This window comes from Chiloscyllium punctatum, chromosome 33 (genome assembly GCF_047496795.1).
Source record: "Chiloscyllium punctatum isolate Juve2018m chromosome 33, sChiPun1.3, whole genome shotgun sequence".
Classification (NCBI taxonomy): domain Eukaryota; kingdom Metazoa; phylum Chordata; class Chondrichthyes; order Orectolobiformes; family Hemiscylliidae; genus Chiloscyllium; species Chiloscyllium punctatum.
In genome coordinates, this window is record NC_092771.1 from 25,319,342 (window position 1) to 25,337,952 (window position 18,611).

The window sequence follows — 18,611 nt, forward strand, 5'->3', positions numbered from 1 at the left end:
GCAAATCTCCAAAATTGGAGGTATAGTGGACAGTGAAGAGGGTTACCTCAGATTACAACAGGATCTGGACCAGATGGGCAAATGGGCTGAGAAGTGGCAGGTGGAGTTATTCAGATAAATGCGAGGTGCTGCATTTTGGGAAAGCAAATCTTAGCAGGACTTATACACTTAATGGTAAAGTCCAAGGGAGTGTTGCTGAACAAAGAAACCTTGGAGTGTAGTTTCATTGTTCCTTGATAGTGGAGTCGCAGGTAGATAGGATAGTGAAGAAGGCGTTTGGTATGCTTTCCTTTATTGGTCAGACTATTGAGTACAGGAGTTGGGAGGTCATGTTGTGACTGTACAGGACATTGGTTAGGCCACTGTTGGAATATTGCGTGCAATTCTGGTCTCCTTCCTATCAGAAAGATGTTGTGAAACTTGAAAGGGTTCAGAAAAGATTTACAAGGATGTTGCCAGGGTTGGAGGATTTGAGCTATAGGGAGAGGCTGAACAGGCTGGGGCTGTTTTCCCGGAACGTCGGAGGCTGAGGGGTGACCTTATAGAGGTTTACAAAATTATGAGGGGCATGGATAGGATAAATAGATAAAGTCTTTTCCCGGGGGTCGGGGAGTCCAGAACTAGAGGGCATAGGTTTAGGGTGAGAGGGGAAAGATATAAAAGAGACTTAAGGGGTAACTTTTTCACGCAGAGGGTGGTACGTGTATGGAATGAGCTGCCAGAGGATGTGGTGGTGGCTGGTACAATTGCAACATTTAAGAGGCGTTTGGATGGGTGTATGAACAGGAAGGGTTTGGAGGGATATGGGCCGGGTGCTGGCAGGTGGGACTAGATTGGGTTGGGATATCTGGTCGGCATGGACGGGTTGGACCGAAGGGTCTGTTTCCATGCAGTACATCTCTGACTCTATATAATACAAACCATCAACACTCAGCGCTTTGACAACCATCATGAGGAAAAGTCACCGCCTCGCGCCTCTCCTCAGCTGCAGAATAGTTAATCCCGCCGCTACAGTAATAAATAATCATAATATAATCATAACCATCTTTCTAATAATTATACAATTTGTAATAATTACACCAGTCGTCTACAGCAAAATTGCTGTCCGCCCGTTTCCCGCCAACGATGCGAGCCCGCCGCGCAGGCCCAGTTCGGAGCCCCGCGAGACCCCGCCTCTCCGTCCGTGCGCGCACCCACCAGGTGCGGTCGTTTGGCGGGCGGGAGCACAGGCGATGCGTGCACGCCGTCGCCCGTACGTGCGGGGGCACGCACGGCCCCTGGCGGCCTGGAATGCTGGTTCGGCAGGAACCACGTGACCAAGCGATGTCCGCGGGCCGACGAACGGGGAGCTAAATGGTAACTGGCGAGTGAGTGAGTGAGTGTGTGTGTTTTTGATCGTGTCTTTGTGAGTGTGAGCTTGTCGTGTCAGCGGCCTCTCTCAGCCCCAGTGAGAGTGAAGGGCCTGCGGTTATTTCCAACCGGGCAAACAATGGGGCCTTGCACTGGGCTCGGGTCACTACCCATCCCTCAGCCCCCCCCCGATCTGACTGTGTCTCTATCTCCCACTCCCTTCCACAGGCCTCTCTATCTCCTGTCTCTGTGGGAACTTGTATGTGGGTGGTGGAGTGAACATCTTTCTGTGGCTTAAGCAAGTTTCTGAGTGTCAGTCAGCTTTCATGGCTGCCTCTCTGCCTTATTGACTCCATGATTGATTTCTTGAACGTTCCAGATCATTTTGTGCCCAAGTGCAAATTTAGTGATCTTTCTACATCCCTATCCGTCTCCACGCCCCCCTCCCACCTCCCCGCTAAAATTATCACAATTGAGGTGCGCCAAAAGGTTTGTCTGTTTTCCTTAAAGCAAATAATTTCCATTTGTCAAATTATTTTCTCCTGTAAATAGAGGGTAAGGTAGAGGAAGAGGGTACACTGTGTGCAGAATGGAATTTGAATATGTCAAATATTTTCTCATGTAGGAAGAGGGTATATTGTGCCCACTGCGTGTTGAGCAGCGTTTGTCATAATGTGATGTCAGTTATGTTCATGTGCACCTTAGTTAGAACAGTGTGCCTACTTGATCACTTTCTAAATTATGTGTCAAAGCCTACCTTTTACCCTGAGCTGCTTGTGGTTATCAATGGTACAATTGTCGAGCATTTACCTCATTCATAAATGGTAAAAAGAAAAATCCTGGGGGCTACCTTCATAAAAATGCACCAGTCATGGGATGAATCTTGTGGATTTTGCTTTTGACATGAAAGATTTTAATTGTTTTAATTTTACATAGAATTAAGTAGCTGTAGATACTAGTAGCTCATTCAAGTTAACATGATGGGAGAAAGTGAGGACTGCACACCCTGAAAGTCAAAAGGTGTAGCTAGCGCTGGAAAAGCACAGCAGGTCATGCAGCATCCGAAGAGCAGGGGTGTTGATGTTTCGAGCATAAGTCTTCATCAAGAATGATGAAGCCCTTCATCAGCCATTCCAGACAAAGGTCTTATGCCGGAAACATCGACTTCCCTGCTCTTCGGATGCTGCCTAACCTGCTATGCTTTTCCAGCACACAGGTTAACATTATGATCGTACTAAAAAGGGATGTGCCAAGACAAAAATAGAACTCATAGTCCACAACAAGAAAAGACTAAAACTAAGCATTAATAGGTCCAGCTAGGTGAATAAAGACAGACAGGGACACCTGAGGGTTAAGAAACAGGTAGACATTGAGTAGTAAACCAGCAAAGGACCACCTAATAAGACAAAATATCAAAAGGTAGAAGAGGTGCCAAAAAAATGGTAAAGGCGAGCAATGAAATTAAGGAACATAACGCAAAATAGTAAAATGTTTTATAGGAATATATTACAAATAAATGAAGCTGTATTGGGAGTAGGACCATTTAGGAACTGACAGGATAATATCACAGGTACTGATAGAAGAAATATTAAGTAATTTACCAGGCAGATTTAACAGAGAAAGTGAGGACTGCAGGTGCTGGAGTTTGAAGTCGAAGAGTGGGGGACATATAACAGGCAGAAATAAAATTGAATGATTTGAATAATGAGATAAGTGCAATTAAAAATTTGGAATGTTATTGATTGAATAAACTAAAAATATTCAAAGAAGACAGAATCTCAGATCCAGATGGGTTGGATCTACATATTCTAAAAGAATCTAGGGAAGAATTAGAGGTATTACTACTCATATTGAATAATTTATTAGAAATAGATGTGGTGCACATAGCCAGTATACCTAACTGGTTGGGGGGAGTGCAGAGCATGTCCAGGAAGTTATAAACAATCAACTTAATACCATTGGTAAAGTAAGATAGTCCCTGTTCAAGGATAAAATAGGTCTAGAAGTAGGAAACGTATTAATGAAATGCCTACATAGATTTCAAAAGAGAGAATCTTGCTAAAGTGAGCTTATTGAGGTTTTTTTGAAGTGGTAACAGAGACTGTGTTAATGCAGCAGATGTAGTTTATCTGAATTTTCAAAAAGCCGTTTAATAAGGTGCCCGTAACAGACTAATGAATATGGCCAGAGAGTGTTGAATTGGGGGACAGATGCCAGAATGAATTATTAGCTGGCTTCAAGACTGAAGACAGAGAATGATAGTGAAGAATGATAGTGAACATAGTGAAGATGGTGGGAAGTAATGTTCCATGAGGATCAGTACTGGAACCACTGCAATTTACATTAACATTGTGAACTATGGAATCAAAAATAAATTTTTTCTAAATTTGCAGATGACACCAAATTAAGTAGAATGGTCAATACAAAGGAGAATGGCAACTAATTACAAGCAGATTAAATTACCTTGCCAAATAAGGCAAAATGTTTATCAAATTAAATTCAAGATATGTGTGAGGTAACAAAAACAGAATGTGCTGGAGAAACTCAGCAGGTCTGGCAACACCTGTGGAGAGAAAAACCGGGTTAATGTTTCAACTACAGTGACTCGTCTTTGCAGAGTGAGGTTTTATGTTTTGGTACAAAAAAATGAGGTCACATCACGTGGAAAGTGGAAGTCTAGATGGGCATAAAGGAACAATGAGATCTTTGAGTGCAAATACACAAATCACTAAAACATTGTGTCACAGATCAGCAAGATAATTTAGAAAAAGCAAAACAACCACTAGGTTTTATTTTTAAGGGATATAATTGAAAGTAGTGAGGTGATGCTAAACCTGTTCCAAACCTTGTTGGGAGGACATTTAACAGTACTGCATACAGTTCTGGTTGACATTGTAAAGAGGATGTACGGTAGAAGGATGTATATGAAAGGATTGACAAGCTGGGTTTTTCTCGCTTAGGAAATAAAAGGCTGAGGTGTTTAGTATCAAAGGCCTTTAAAAATTATGAAAGGTTTTGAGAGGGTGCATACAGGGGGAATGTTTTCCTTATGGGTCAAAACATAACTCGAGATCATCAGTATAAAATAGTCACCAAGAAATCCAATAAGAGAACTACTCCACTCAGAGTGGTAAGAATGTGGAACTCAGTACTACTGGAAATGATTGAAGTGAGTAGTACGGATGCATTTAAGAGGAAGCCAGACAAGGGAAAAGGGAACATAGGGTAAATTTAGATGGTCAAGTGCTTGATGACAAGGCCGGTCATTCTCACCTCACCTTGAGTTCTTCATGGCAACTAGTAGAAATTCAAATTTAATTGACTAATAAAAATATGAATTGAAAATTAATCCCAGTAATGACGGCCATAACAACTATTGTTGTTTGTCATAAAAACCTATCTGATTCATTAGCAATCTGTCATTCTTGCTCAGTCTGGTCTGCATGAAACTCCAGATTCACAGCAGTATGGTTGACCATTCACTGCTGTCTGAAATTCCCCAACAACTCAGTCCAACAAAATTATATTTGGGCAGTAAATACTGAACTTTGCCAGCAATGTCTACATCCCATGAAGTAATACAAAAAGAAGATCTGTTGTCCATGTTGGGAACAAAGTTTGTGATGTGATGCGGAGCTGTATAGCCTTGACGAAACCCAAACTTGGCATCAGTGATCAGGTTCTTGCTCAGTATGTGCTGCTTGATAGTACTGTCAGCAGTGCTTTCCATCACTTTACTGATGGCCAAGAATACACCGATGGGTTGCTAATTCGTTGGTTTGGATTTATGCTGTCTTTTTTTGTGAACAGGACAATCTGGGTGATTTTCCACCTTATTGTGGAGATCCCAGTATTGAAGTTATATTGGAACATCTTCATTAGGAATGCAGCTAACTTTGGCTGGAGAGTCCTCTGTACTATAGTTTGGATGTTGTCAGGGTCCAAAGCCTTTGCAGTATCCAGTGCAGGATACTTGAGGATATTCAGGCTGAAGATGTTGTAATGTCATTTGTGCTGCACTCCTCCATCACTGAGTTTGGGGATATTTATGGTGGCTTCTCCTCTTCTAGTTAGTTTTCACAACTGGACGTGGCAAGACTGCAGAACTCTGATTTGGAATTGATTCATTCAGTTTATTGTACACATGTAAGTAAGAGAATGTTAAACAAGAGAAGTCATCATTCCCAAAAAATCAGATTCTGGGAATAATCAAACAAAGATAGAGTATGTTGGAAACTCTTAGCAGAGCTGTCAGAATCTGTAGAGATACAGGAGTTTCAGGTGTAGTTCCTGAATCAGCAGTGGCCGTATGTATTTGGCTGTGATCATGTTTATAGCTCAGTGAGCATTCCTGTGTTCCAAAAATATTTCTAGAGAAGTGGTGAGCAGAGAGCTTGTTTGACTATGATCCATTAATTATGTAGTATTTCCATAAAGAGTTAAATTGCAGTCTCAGTATCATTTGAATTGCTTTTGGCCTGGTTCTATAGGGCACAAGGACCAACTGTACTATTTATACTACCTTTGATGTCCTGTAATACTCTCCTGCCTAGCTATTGTTCTGTTTTCGTTACAATCCATTTTAGCCCACATTTTCTCTCGATTATTTTCATTTGCTATGATAAATGTCCTACTCCTAAATTTCTGCATGTTTTGATGTGAGCCAGTCTTTTAGAAGACCTTAATCCTCGATAAAGGTTTTTTCTTCTTTTGGAGGAACTGACTAGTGCTGGGTTATGATTCTATAGATGCAAGTGAACATTCAGCAACCCCATCCAGATGCTATTCTTTGTCTTTGCTGTTAGGCATATCTAGGTGGTAAAAACAATGACTGCAGATGCTGGAAACCAGATTCTGGATTAGTGGTGTTGGAAGAGAACAGCAGTTCAGGCAGCGTCCAAGGAGCTTCGAAATCGTCATTTCGGGCAAAAGCCCTTAGGCATATCTGCCCAGACAGTGAATTTGACAGGCTGCATTTAGCACACAGCTAAGCCAACTCAACAAACACCCACCATGGGACACTTTTGTATAACTCAGCAAGAAAGAACATGCGTTTATATTGAACTATTGAACCATTCAACCTTTACAGTGTGGAAGGAGGCTGTTGGGTCCATTGAGTCTGCACCCAGACCCAGCCCCCTACTGTATCCCCATAACCCAACATCTCCCAACACTAATCAACCTACCCTGCACATCGCTGAATATTATAGACAATTTCAGCACATCCAATCACCTAATCTGCACATCTTTGGACTGGGAGGGGAAACTGAAGCACCCAGTGAAAACCCACACAGCCATGTGAAGAATATACAAATTCCACACAGACAATCATCTCAGGCTGAAATTGAACCCAGCTTGAGGCAGCAGTGCTACCCACTGAGTCACCATGCTGCCCCATAAAATATTTCACATTTCACAGTCATTGAATTTCTTTTGTGTCCAATTCACATCATGTTTTCAAATTCCACTGCAAAGGTTGAGATCCTGATATTTCTTCAGGCATCAGTGTCGTTCATGGCATGTAGATGTGTTTCAGTGAGGCAATAAACTGAGATCCAGGCTGCACTGAGTGGATGTAAACAATGCTGTGGCACAAGTGTGTTTTCCTGGCATCCTAGGTAATATACATCTCTCAACTAACATTACAATTGCAGATTATGTGGTAGTTTATCTCATTGCTGTGTGGTGGAGCCCTGCTGTGCACCAGTTCACTGTTTTGGTATAGTGATTAACTTGCAAATAAATGCTTCTTTGGTTATGGAAAGTTGTGAAGAAGTCTGATGCTGTGCATGGAACCTTATAAATGGGAGGTCTTTGAAATATAGCTACAATTAATTTGTAAACAAGCAGCAGATCCGATAATTGACCAGAGAATCAATTTTGGTGTTGACTAAAAGAGAAATGTTGCAAGGACACCAGGAAAATCATGGGAACATTAACTTTCACTTGTTCAGATATGGCCTAAGATTAGCATTTTAGCCAAAACCCCGCACCTATAAACCTTGTAGTAATCCTTCCATCATAATTTTTTAAAAAAACTGTGGGTGCTGGAATCTGAAACAAAAGAAGAAATTGCTGGAGAAACTCAGCAGGTCTGGCACCATCTGATGAAGAGCCACTGCACTCAAAACATTAATTCAGTTTTCTTCCTACAGATGCTACCACACCTGTTGAGTTTCTCCAGCAACTTCTGTTTTTGGTTCAGTTATCCTTCCACTTTACTTTGGAGTGTCAATGAAGCTTAAACCCAGAAATCTTCGCTGAGAGGAGAATGTGCTGCTAAATGAACCATGGCTGACATACCAACAACCCCAGTGACGTATCATGAGATTTACTCACTGACTTAGCAGCCAAGCTATTAATCACTGAGCTATTTTGCAGTAAGGATTACTCTCTCTGGTAGTGTACAGTAAGTTCATGGGTTGAAAGGGCAATTTTGAAATGTTTAATCAGTATTCATGTAGAAATGGTTTTAAACTAACTGTTGTCTACACTGTGCAGGCTATGAGGAGTATAATGTGTAATTGCAGGGAAGCATCAAAGATTAATCTTCAGAGTTGGTGGGCAAAGATGTGAATAGGAAATAATTAAAAACTCACAGGATGACTACTTCGGCATTTATTAAATGTTGACTTACATTATCTGAACATCTTCCTCTTAATTACACATTATTTTTATTAAAGTTTCATTTTGCCCCAGTAGCATAACTGATTAATGCAGTGAGCAGTTAAATAATGGAAGGCGGGAAAGTCCCAGATTTCATCTGTTATGAAATTGGAACAATGATCAGGCCGATGACCATTGGTATTTCAGCCTCTCCTGTTAATAAAGAGAAAATGAACTACAATTTCATAAAATGCTGAACATTCATGGTATTGCACGTAGTCATTGAAACCACTGTGTCAGTACCAACCAAAAAGAGCAATACAGCCTGATCCTCACATTCTAGTTCTTAGTCTCTCACCCTGTCAGTTACAGCATTGCTTATCAAAGTATATTTTCCAAATGCAGTAAGGTGCTTTGCTTCTAACACTTTCAGGCAGTGAGTGCCAGATTGGGTGAAAAAAGATCTTCTCAATGTCCTCGTAATCTTTCTACCACTTAGTTTTTTCTGTGCTGTCTGGTTAATGACCTGTCTACTAAGGGAAATAGTTTCTTCCTTCTGTTCTATCCAGGCCCCTCATTATTTAGTATGCTTTAATTAAATCTCCCCTCAGTCTCTCTGTTCCAAACCAAAATTCCAACTTTTCCCAGTAGCTAAGATTCTCCAGTACAAGCAATCTATTCTGCACCTCTCTGGGATTACATCCTTTCTGTAGTGCAGTAACTAAAACTATGCAATACATCAGCTGGGTCCTAACTAGCCTTTTATATAATTCACAATGCTATTCACGTTCTATGTTACAGCTTATAAAATAAAGTAAAATATGCTTATGAATAAACCTGTCCTGTTGCCTTTGGGGATTTGTGATTATGCGTTGCAATTTCCTCTGTTCGTCTACACTTCTCAATATCATACTATTTATTGCATTTTTCCTTGCCTTGTTTGCCATCTCTAAATGCATTCCCTCATACTTTCCTGGATTGCATTCTACTTCCATCTAAGCAGACAGGTGGGCACTGGTTTAACATCTACACCAAAAGATAGCACATTCATCAATGTAGCACTCTTTCAGTACTGCACAGGCCATAATTTTTGTGCCCAAGTCCTGCACTAGGACTTGAACCTGCTACCTGCTATGCCATGGCTAGTGCACAACAGTCCCAGCATTTTGAACTTTTTCCTAAGTTGAATTCCTTCATCCCTGATACTATTACAGCAAATCCTTTTTTCACTCTCACCTGTGATATCTTTGTTTAATATCACAGATACGTTGCATCTGTACTTGGGGAGGATTCACCTGGGAGAATATCCAGTAAAGTTATATTGGTGGAACTGAGGAATAGGACAGTGATGATCACCTTGTTGGAATTGTAGGCCCACCAGTAGTTAGCAGGAATTTCAGAAACAAATGTGTAAGGAGATGTCAGCTATCTGTATGAATAATAGGTTCATAATGGGAGGGAATTTTAAATTTTCAAACATAGACTGAGACTGCCATAGTATTAAGGGTTTGGATAGAGAGGAATTTCTGAAGTGTATACAAGAAAATTTTCTTATTCAATATGTGAATGTACCTATCAGAGAAAAAGCAAAACCTGACCTTCTGTTGGGAAATAAGGCAGGGCAAATGACTGAGGCTTCAGTGGGGGAGCACTTTGGGGCCAGTGGTCATAATTCTGTTAGTTTTAAACAGTTATGAAAAAGGATAAACTGATCCATAAGTTAAAATTCTAAACTGGAGTAGGACCAATTTTGATGGTATGAGGCAAGAACAAGTTAATTGGGAGATGCTATTTGCAGGTAAAGGACAGTTGGAGTATGGGAGGCCTTTAAAAATGAGATAATTGAGATTCAGAGACAGTATGTTCCTGTTAGTGTGAAGGACAAGGCTGATACACTTAGGGAATGCTGAATGTCTAAGTTGAGGCTCTGGTCAAGAAAAAGGAGGAGGCCTATGTCAGGGAGAGACAGCTGGGATTGAGTGAATCCTCAGAGGACTATAAGGGCAGTGGGCGCATACTTAAATAGGAAATCAGGAGAGCAAAAAGGGGGTGTGAGAATTATTTGCCAAATAGGGTTGAGAAGAATCCAAAAAGATTCTACAAATACATTAAAGGAAAATGAGTAACTAGGGAGAGAATTGGGACCTTGAAGATCAACAAGGCTACTTGTGTCTGGAGTCACAAGAGTGGGGTGAGATACTAAATGAATATTTTGCTTCAGCATTTACTGTGGAGAAGGATGTGGAAGCTAGGGAAAACTTGGGGGGGAAAAAAGTGATATATTGAAAAGTGTCCATATTACAGAACAGGAAGTGCTGAACATCTTAGAATGCATAAAGGTGGATAAATCCCTGGGACCTGATCAGGTCTATCCCAGAACTTTGTGTGAGCTAGGGTACTGATTGCTGAGCCTCTTGCTAAGATATTTGTAGTTAAAAGTGTGGTGCTGGAAACGCACAACAGATCAGGCAGCATCTGAGGAGCAGGAGAATCAATGTTTCAGGCATAAGCCATTCGATTCTCCTGCTGCTCAGATGTTGCCTGATCTGCTGTGCTTTTCCAGCACCACACTCTTGACTTTGATCTCCAGCATCTGCAGTTCTCATTTTCTCCTTAGATATTTGTATCATCAGTAGCCAGAGGTGAGGTGCTGGAGGATTGGAGATTGGCTAATGCAGTGCCATTATTTTAAAAAGGTGGCAAAGAATAGCCAGGGAACTATAGACCAGGAAGCTTGACATCAGTGGTGGGTAAGTTGTTGGAGGGGTTTCCGAGAGCCAGGATTTGCATGCCTTTGGAAAAGCAAGGACTGATTAAGGAGAGTCAACATGGCTTTGTGTGTGAGAAACCATGTCTAAACTAACTTGGTTGAGTTTTTTGAAGTGACAAAGACAGATCAGGGCAGAGCAGCAGACGTTGTTTGTGTGGACTTCAGTAAGGCGTTCGACGTGGTAGACTGGTTAGTATGGTTAGATCACATTGAATACAGAGGGAGCTAGCCAATTGAATACAAAATTGGCTTGAAGGTACGAGACAGAGGGTGATGGTACAGGGTTGTTTTTCGGATGGGAAGCCTGTGATCAGTAGTTTGCCTCAAGGACTGGTGCTGGGGTCACTGCTTTTCGTCATTCACATAAATGATTTGGGTATGAATACAAGAGGTAGGGTTAGTAAATTTGCAGATGACACCAAAATTACTGATTAGTGGACAGTGAAGAAAGTTATATCAGATTACAATGGGACCTTGATCAGATGGGCCAGTGGGCCAAGGAGTGGCAGATGGTGTTTAATTCAGATAAATGTGAGGTGTTTGATTTTGATAAGGCAACCAGGGCATTATACACTTAATGGTAGGGCACTTAGGAGTGTTGCCAAACAAAAAGATCTCTGGGTGTAGGTGCATAGTTCTTTTAAAATGGAGTTGCAGGTAGACAGGGTGGTGAAGAAGGCATTTGGCATGCTTGCCTTCATTGGTCAATGCATTGAGTATAGCAGTTGGGATGTCATGTTGCGGCTGTAAAGAGCATTGGTTAGGCTACTTTTGGAATACTGCGTATAATTTTGGTTTCCCTGCTATAGAAAAGATTATGTTAAACTTGAAAGGGTTCAGAAAAGATTTACTGAGATATGGCCAGGTTTGGAGGGTTTAAACTGTAGGGAGAGGCTGAACTGGCTAGGACATTTTTTTTCCTGGAGCGACAGAAGCTGAGGAGTGATCTTATAAGAGTTAGTGAATTCATGAGAGGCATGGATGGGGTGAATAGCCAAGGTCATTTCCCCAGGGTAGGGGAGTGCTCGAAGGCATAGGTTTAAGGTGAGAGAGGAAAGATTTAAAAGGGACCTGAGGGACAACATTTTCAAGAAGGTGGTTCTGGTGTGTGGGACGAGCTGCCAGAGGAAGTGGTAGAGCGAGTACAATTACAACATTTAAAAGGCATGTGGATGCGTACATAAATAGGATGGATAGGAAGGGTTTAAAAGGATATGGGCTAAATGCTAGCAAATGGGGCTAGATCAGTTTAGGATATCTGGTCGGCATAAACAAGTTGGACCAAAGGATCTGTTTTCATGTTGTATAACTCTTATGACTCTAATTGAGCCCATTACTCCATTACTGCCTTTGACCCATATCCCTCAATATTTTTGCTTAGCAAAAGCGTATCTATCTACCTTGCCTTTTCCTGTTAATACCTTGAAGAGTTGAGTCAGATCACCCATGACCTTCTAAATTCTAGAGACAACAATTCTAATTTTTATGATCTGTCATAACTACCTCTGAAGTTTAGAAGACCAAGTACTGCTCCATGCTTTTATCAGTAAAGCCAAAGATCTCATGTTGCCTTTTCACACCTTTTTCAATTTGTGTGGCCTCCCCTAAAGATTTGCTGGGTCTCTAATCCTCCACAGCTTTTTAAAATTTTATCATAGTTACCTATTCTGCCTACCAACTATTATCAAGGGACCAGAATAAACATGCATGGATATCAGTAAGGAAGAAATGATGAAGGATACAGAATCCTGAATGCTGACTTAGCTTTTTCTTCATTTGTTCGTGGGAGTGTTTGTCGCTGGATGCACCAGTATTTATTGACTACTTGTAGTTCTCCTTTAACACCGTAGTTGGCAATTCACAATCACATTATAAGCAAATCGTGTTTAATGAACAAGCATTATTGGACAACTACCTGCATCTGTGGTTGCCCTTGTACAGTTGTGGTGAGCTGCCTTCTGAACTGCTGCAATCCATTTGGTACAGGCAAACTCATAATGATGTTACAAAAGGAATTCCAGGGTTTTACTGAGCAACATTGAAGGAATTACATATTTCCAGGTCAAGATGGTGAGTGACTTGGAGAGATGTTTCTTTGTACCTGCTACCTTTTAGATTAAAGTGGTTGTGGGTTTAGTAGGTGCTGTCCATGGAGCCTGGGTAAGTTACTGTAGCACCTTGTAGATCACGCAACACAAGGTTACAGTCCAACAGGTTTGTTTGGAAGCACTAGCCTTCGGAGCGCTGCTCCTTCATCAGGTGATTGGGGAGTATAAGATTGTAAGACATAGAATTTATAGCAAAAGTTTATAGTGTGATGTAACTGAAATTACATATTGAAAAAGACTTGGATTGTTTGTTAAGTCTTAACTACTCTGTACCAGTAATGAAGGAGGCAAATGTTTATGGATAAGGTGTCAATCAAGTAGGTTGTTTTGTCCTAGATGGTGTCAAGTTTCTTGAGTGTTGTTGCAGCTGCACTCATCCAAGTAAACTGAGAGAATTCCATCACACTCCTGACTTGTACCTTGTAAATGGTGGAACAGACTTTGGGTAGTTAGGTGTGTTACTCACAGCAGTACTCCTAACCTCTGACCTATTCTTATAGTCACAGTAATTATAAGGCTAGATCATTTCAAAGTCTGGTCGCTGATGTTGATAGTGGGGGATTCTGCAGTGGTATTTCCATCAAATGTCAAGAGGCTATGGTGAAATTCTCTGCTTTTTGAAATGTCTTGGAAATGTTTTTGAAAGGTCATTGCTTGGCACTTGTATGGCGCACCTATTACTTTTTCACTTATCAGTTCAAGCCTGGATTTTCCGGAGTTCTTGCTACATTTGGACATGGACAGTTCTAGTATTTTACTGACATTTGTCACTTCTCTCAAATGAAGAATGGGTATTTTAGTGACACTCAAAATAGTGGAATTATAACCAAGAAAGGAGTTAATGTCTCCTTTTGAAGAGATGAAGAGAAGCCATTACCACCTCCAGTTTTCTGCCACTGCTGTACTTCCTTCCTGGTGATGATTTCTGCTGTGGTGCTGATTGCTTGGGCATAAACATCCCTGAACCAGCTATCCATCCTTTATTTAAAAAAATAGCCATTGCAGTGTTTGCAGAATATTTAATTATATTGTTTCTCACAGCCAAAGAAAATTCTGGGTCAGGTGGAGGTTCTGGATGGTGACAAAGAGCTGATGCTTTTATTCACTGACAGCCATGGTGCCCCTCTCTCCAATGCACTTCAAAGATTGGCTAATTCAAATGTATATCAGGAATAAAGGCTGTTTGGTCTCCATGACACATCATCTGTTGCATGTATCAACTAAACTATTTTTCAAAGTGTTCACATTGGAACTTCTTAAAAGAATATTTAGAGACTGGGTGGAGGGGGATTGAAAGGTGTATTCTTGCTCCTATTCTCCTATGTTCCTAGAACATGGATGATTTGTCAGCTAATCGTGTTTTTCAAGACACCATAACCTATTAGGTTGTCAATATGTGCTTTCACACTTAGTCATCCAAGGCTTTTTGTTGAGATGAGGTGGACCATAATACAGAGACCAAGAATTGGCCAGTGTGCTAGGGTAACAAATGAGAAGTTGGGAATTGTGATCCAGGTCTGATGATGGGAGAACAATTACATGAGTCAAAAAGTAAATAAATAAAGCTAAATGAAACATGAACTAGAATACAGTGAAAGAGGAGGAAAAAGCAAAAGATGGAAAGATATGGGAACATCATTTGTGAAACCCTTTATTTACACATTAAGAATCCTTCATTTTCATACTGCTTCCTCAGGGTGAGCTTTCAGAGTGACAATCTCAAACACCCCTCTTTTTAGCCATCAGCCATGGCTCCCTAGTTGAACCAGCTTAACAGCCCCTATCAAGGAACTCATGTTTTATGAGATCCAGCTGCCCTGGTAGAGTCTTGTCTGGCATTGGTGTTCCTGAAGCTGTCAAAGGCCCCCATGTGAGGGCTGTAAGGAGAAGCCCAGAAACTATCGACTTGACGTCGGTGGTGGGTAACTTGTTGGAGGAGATTCTGAAAGATTGGATTTACACGCATTTGTAGAGGCAAGAATTGATCAGGGATAGTCAGCATGGTTTTGTGTGCAGAAAGTTGTGTGTCTCAAACTTGATTGAGTTTTTTTTAATGAAGTAACCAAAAAGATTGATGAGAACAGAGTGATAGACTTGTTTACTTGGACTTTAGTAAAGCCTTTGACAAGGTTCCGCATGGTAGACTAATTAGTAAAGTTAGATCACATGGGATTCAGGTTAAGGTTGCCAATTGGATACAAAATTGGCTTTATGGTAAGAAACAACAGTTGATGGTGGAGGGTTTTTGTTTGGATTGGATGCCTGTGACCAGCAGGGTTTGTCATTTGTACCAATGATTGGATAAGAATAAAGGGTGCCTTAGGTTTGCATCTGACAGGTAGCAAGGATGGTTAAGGTGTTCAGCACGCTTGCCTTCATTGCTTAGACCTTTGAGTATGGGGGTTGGAATGTCATGTTGAGGTTATACAGGACATTGGTGAGCTCTCTTCTGGAGTACTGTGTACAGTTCTGGTCTCCCTGTTGTAGGAAGAATGTTATTAAACTGGAGAGGGTTCAGAAAAGATTAACCAGGATGTTGCTGGGAATGGAGGGTTTGAGATGTAAAAATAGCCTGGAAAGGCTGGAACTTTTTTCATTGGCGCACAGAAGATTGAGGGAGGACCTTATTGGATTTGTAAAATTATGATGGGCATTGTAAGGTGAATGACGGCTATTTTCTCTAGGGGGAAGGGTGGGGGGATTTTGGAGAGAGGGAGTTTAAAACTAGGGGGCATATTTTTAAGATGAGCAGAGAAATATTTAAAAAGGACATGTGGGGCAATTTGTTTTACACAGTGGTTCATGTGTAGAATGAACTGCCAGAGAAATTTGTGGATGCAGTAAAAAATACATTTGGATAAATTCATGAATAGGAAAGGTTTGGAGGAGTGTGGGCCAAGTGCAGGTAAGTGGGACTAGTTCAGTTTGGGAACATGGTCAGCATGGACTGGTTATAGTGAAAGTTTCCATGCTGTATGATTGAGTTTTTGACTGTAAGAGTCCTTGACTCTCATACTGCCTCTTCAGAGTCAGCTCTGAGTGCCAGAGCCTCTGGACATCTCTTTTTTTAAAATTTTATTAAACAGTACAGTTTACTAATAAACAATTAACATTAACAGCCATATACAGAGAAACAGCAATTTACACGGGAGAGGGGCAACAAAGCCAACCCCAAACCCCACCGTTCAACCAGTTTTCAGGGAAATGAGGACAAACATCAAATCCTGGCACCTTTTTTTAAAAAACTTTATTAAACAGTACAAAATGCAGTTAACAATAACAGAAAGCAGCAGTTCACACAAATAAACCCCACTATATACAGGGGAAAGGGCAACAAAGCCAACCCCAAACCCCACCGTTTAACCAGTTTTCAGGGAGATGAGGACAAACTTCAAATCCTGGCACACGTCTTTTTGTCAGCCAGGGTTCCATGATTGGACTAGATTAACTGCACCAATCAGGGACTGCATATTCAATGATGTACAATGATTGACCTTATTACAATGACTGCATTTGGGAACAGATGAAGCTGAGACGATGCATATAAGCATTCTGTAGTAGTAGCAACAAGTTAAATCATGTCCCAAGACCATCAAAATACACCCATGTTTAAGGAAAATTAAACATTAATTTTGGAAGAAGCTGTATCAATTAACTTAAGTGAAAATTCTACATTTGATTAGATTACTTAGATAAATGAAAATGCTACATTTGCATTCAGTTAAAAATATTGTTTAAAATTGGGTGGTAACAAGTCTTACATTAAATAGAAATTAGAACAAGTTGAGAATCAGCTGAATGAACAGTCTCTCTCAAGATTCATGATTAATCTTGGAAATGACATGCTTCACCAAACCTTTGCGGAATAATCTCAGCATTTTGTTTCAATTTTAAATTGGATGAAATTAAGTCTATTTTACTGATTTATTGAGTCTTCCACATTAACAGAAGTGAACTGACAAAAACACAAATGATCAGACTGCTGCTGTCCATAAAATTCACCACCATGAGTCATTTTTGATATTATCTACCTACCTGAAACTCCCTCTGGCAACCTCTGCTTTTCTGCAGGAACCATGTGGTGCCGCACCATTTTTTTTTGTTTGCAAAGGATCTGCAAATGTGGTTGTATCTCTCAATTAATTATGTAGATTATGGGCAGCAATTAGAATGGCAATTCCTTTGTGGGCTGTCGATTGGGAGAGGCCAGGAGCAGGCACGCTGAGTGTTCATTGTTGACTGACAGCTCTCCTGTCTGGGGGTAAACGGAATAGAGAGAGATGATAGAATTTCTTCTTGCAACCACATCCTATAGACTGCACATTTGAAGAATTAGGTATGAATGCACTTTTCTTTGGCTGTTTGCGGGGTTGGTGGGCAGGGTTTGAATTGACGCAGGAAAGTGTTTGAGCAGATAGAAGACCAATATTTGCCATTAGCCGTGACTTTGAGGCAGATGCAGACTGCTTTAATTAGTCCAATTTAATAAGCTCCAGGAGGGGAGAGCATCAAATGTTTTGTTTTTATTAAAAGAAACAGCCATGTTTAAACAATTGCTGAATGATATGGCTTAAAAACTGTGGTCGAGAAAACTTGCATGGTTTCTTTTTAATAAGTAGGCCTTTTAGTAAAGTGAGTGTTTCTGGAATTGGGGGATGGGCAAGGATAGGTGATTGTCAGCAGCTTTGTCATAGCACACTATCTCTGGAGCACATTCTGCTTTTGTCATGTAATGCAGATAATTAATCTTATTGTTCTAGTTTATGTTTATTCTCCTGTGTTCAGGTTTTCATTGTTCCTTGTTTTCAAATCCCATCCCATCCTCACCCTTCCCTTTATCTTTAACCAGCCTCAGCCTTGCAACTATCTTAGTTTTTTTGCTCTTCAAATTATTGTCCCTTGTGAGTCCCCAGTTATACTCTTTACATTCTTGTTCACTGTCCTTTCAATTGCCAAGGTTCTAAAGCAGTGGCATTTCCTTCCGAAACCCCTCCACCTCCCTATGCCCTTTCTTCCTTGAACAATCCTTAAAATTAGCTTTTTATCACTTGGATTCAAATGTTTGGTAACACAACTATAATGTGCCTTGGAACACTTTACAATTATTTAGGTACTATATAAGTGTAAGTTAATAAAGACTAGAAGATTAATCAAAAATAGTAATGTGTTTATGATTTTCTTTCGAATGTCACAGGACATGCTATGTGTCACAGTTGTTATTAATATTGTGTAAACTAAATCTGAATTGTAGCTAATTAAAACCCCATCTCAATTGCATTTGGGTCCTTAATTTCTAAGGAATTCTGTCAATGTGTAAAACAGTATCATTATTTGAAGCCTATAAGAGTCAGGTATAGGAACAGATGTAGGCTCTTGAGCTTGTTCTGCCATTCACTGTGACCATGGCTGATCTGTAGCCTAGCTTCATATTGCCTTTGGCCCATATCCCTTAATACCTTTGCTTAACAAAAAAAAGTATTTCAGATCTAAAACTAACAACAGATTTCACATCAACTGCTATTTGTGAGAGTTCCAAATTTTTACCACCTTCTGCGTTTAGAAGTGCTTCCTAATATTTCTCCTGAATGGTCTGACTTTAATGCTCAAATTTCCAATCAATGGAAATAGTTTATCTACCCTCTCTCCCTTGAAGACTTCAATCAGATCACTATTCTCAATTCTAGATAAAATACATACATATGTATAATCTCTTCACATAACTTAACCCTTGAAATCCAAATATAATTCTTGTAAGCTTGCATTGTACTCCCTCCAAG

At 40.5% G+C, this 18,611-nt stretch overlaps 1 protein-coding gene across 10 annotated transcripts in view; it reads left to right on the top strand.

The window, feature by feature from the left end:
- Positions 1 to 1,261: 1,261 nt before the first annotated feature.
- znf592 (zinc finger protein 592) overlaps positions 1,262 to 18,611 on the top strand; it is a 195,129-nt gene continuing 177,779 nt past the window's right edge. For 5 of the 10 annotated variants that reach the window (XM_072553160.1, XM_072553168.1, XM_072553164.1 and 2 more), the window contains exon 1: positions 1,277 to 1,356. The gene's annotated coding sequence lies outside the window, so the exon portion shown is untranslated. The other 5 variants (XM_072553161.1, XM_072553165.1, XM_072553167.1 and 2 more) reach the window with 4 other exon arrangements.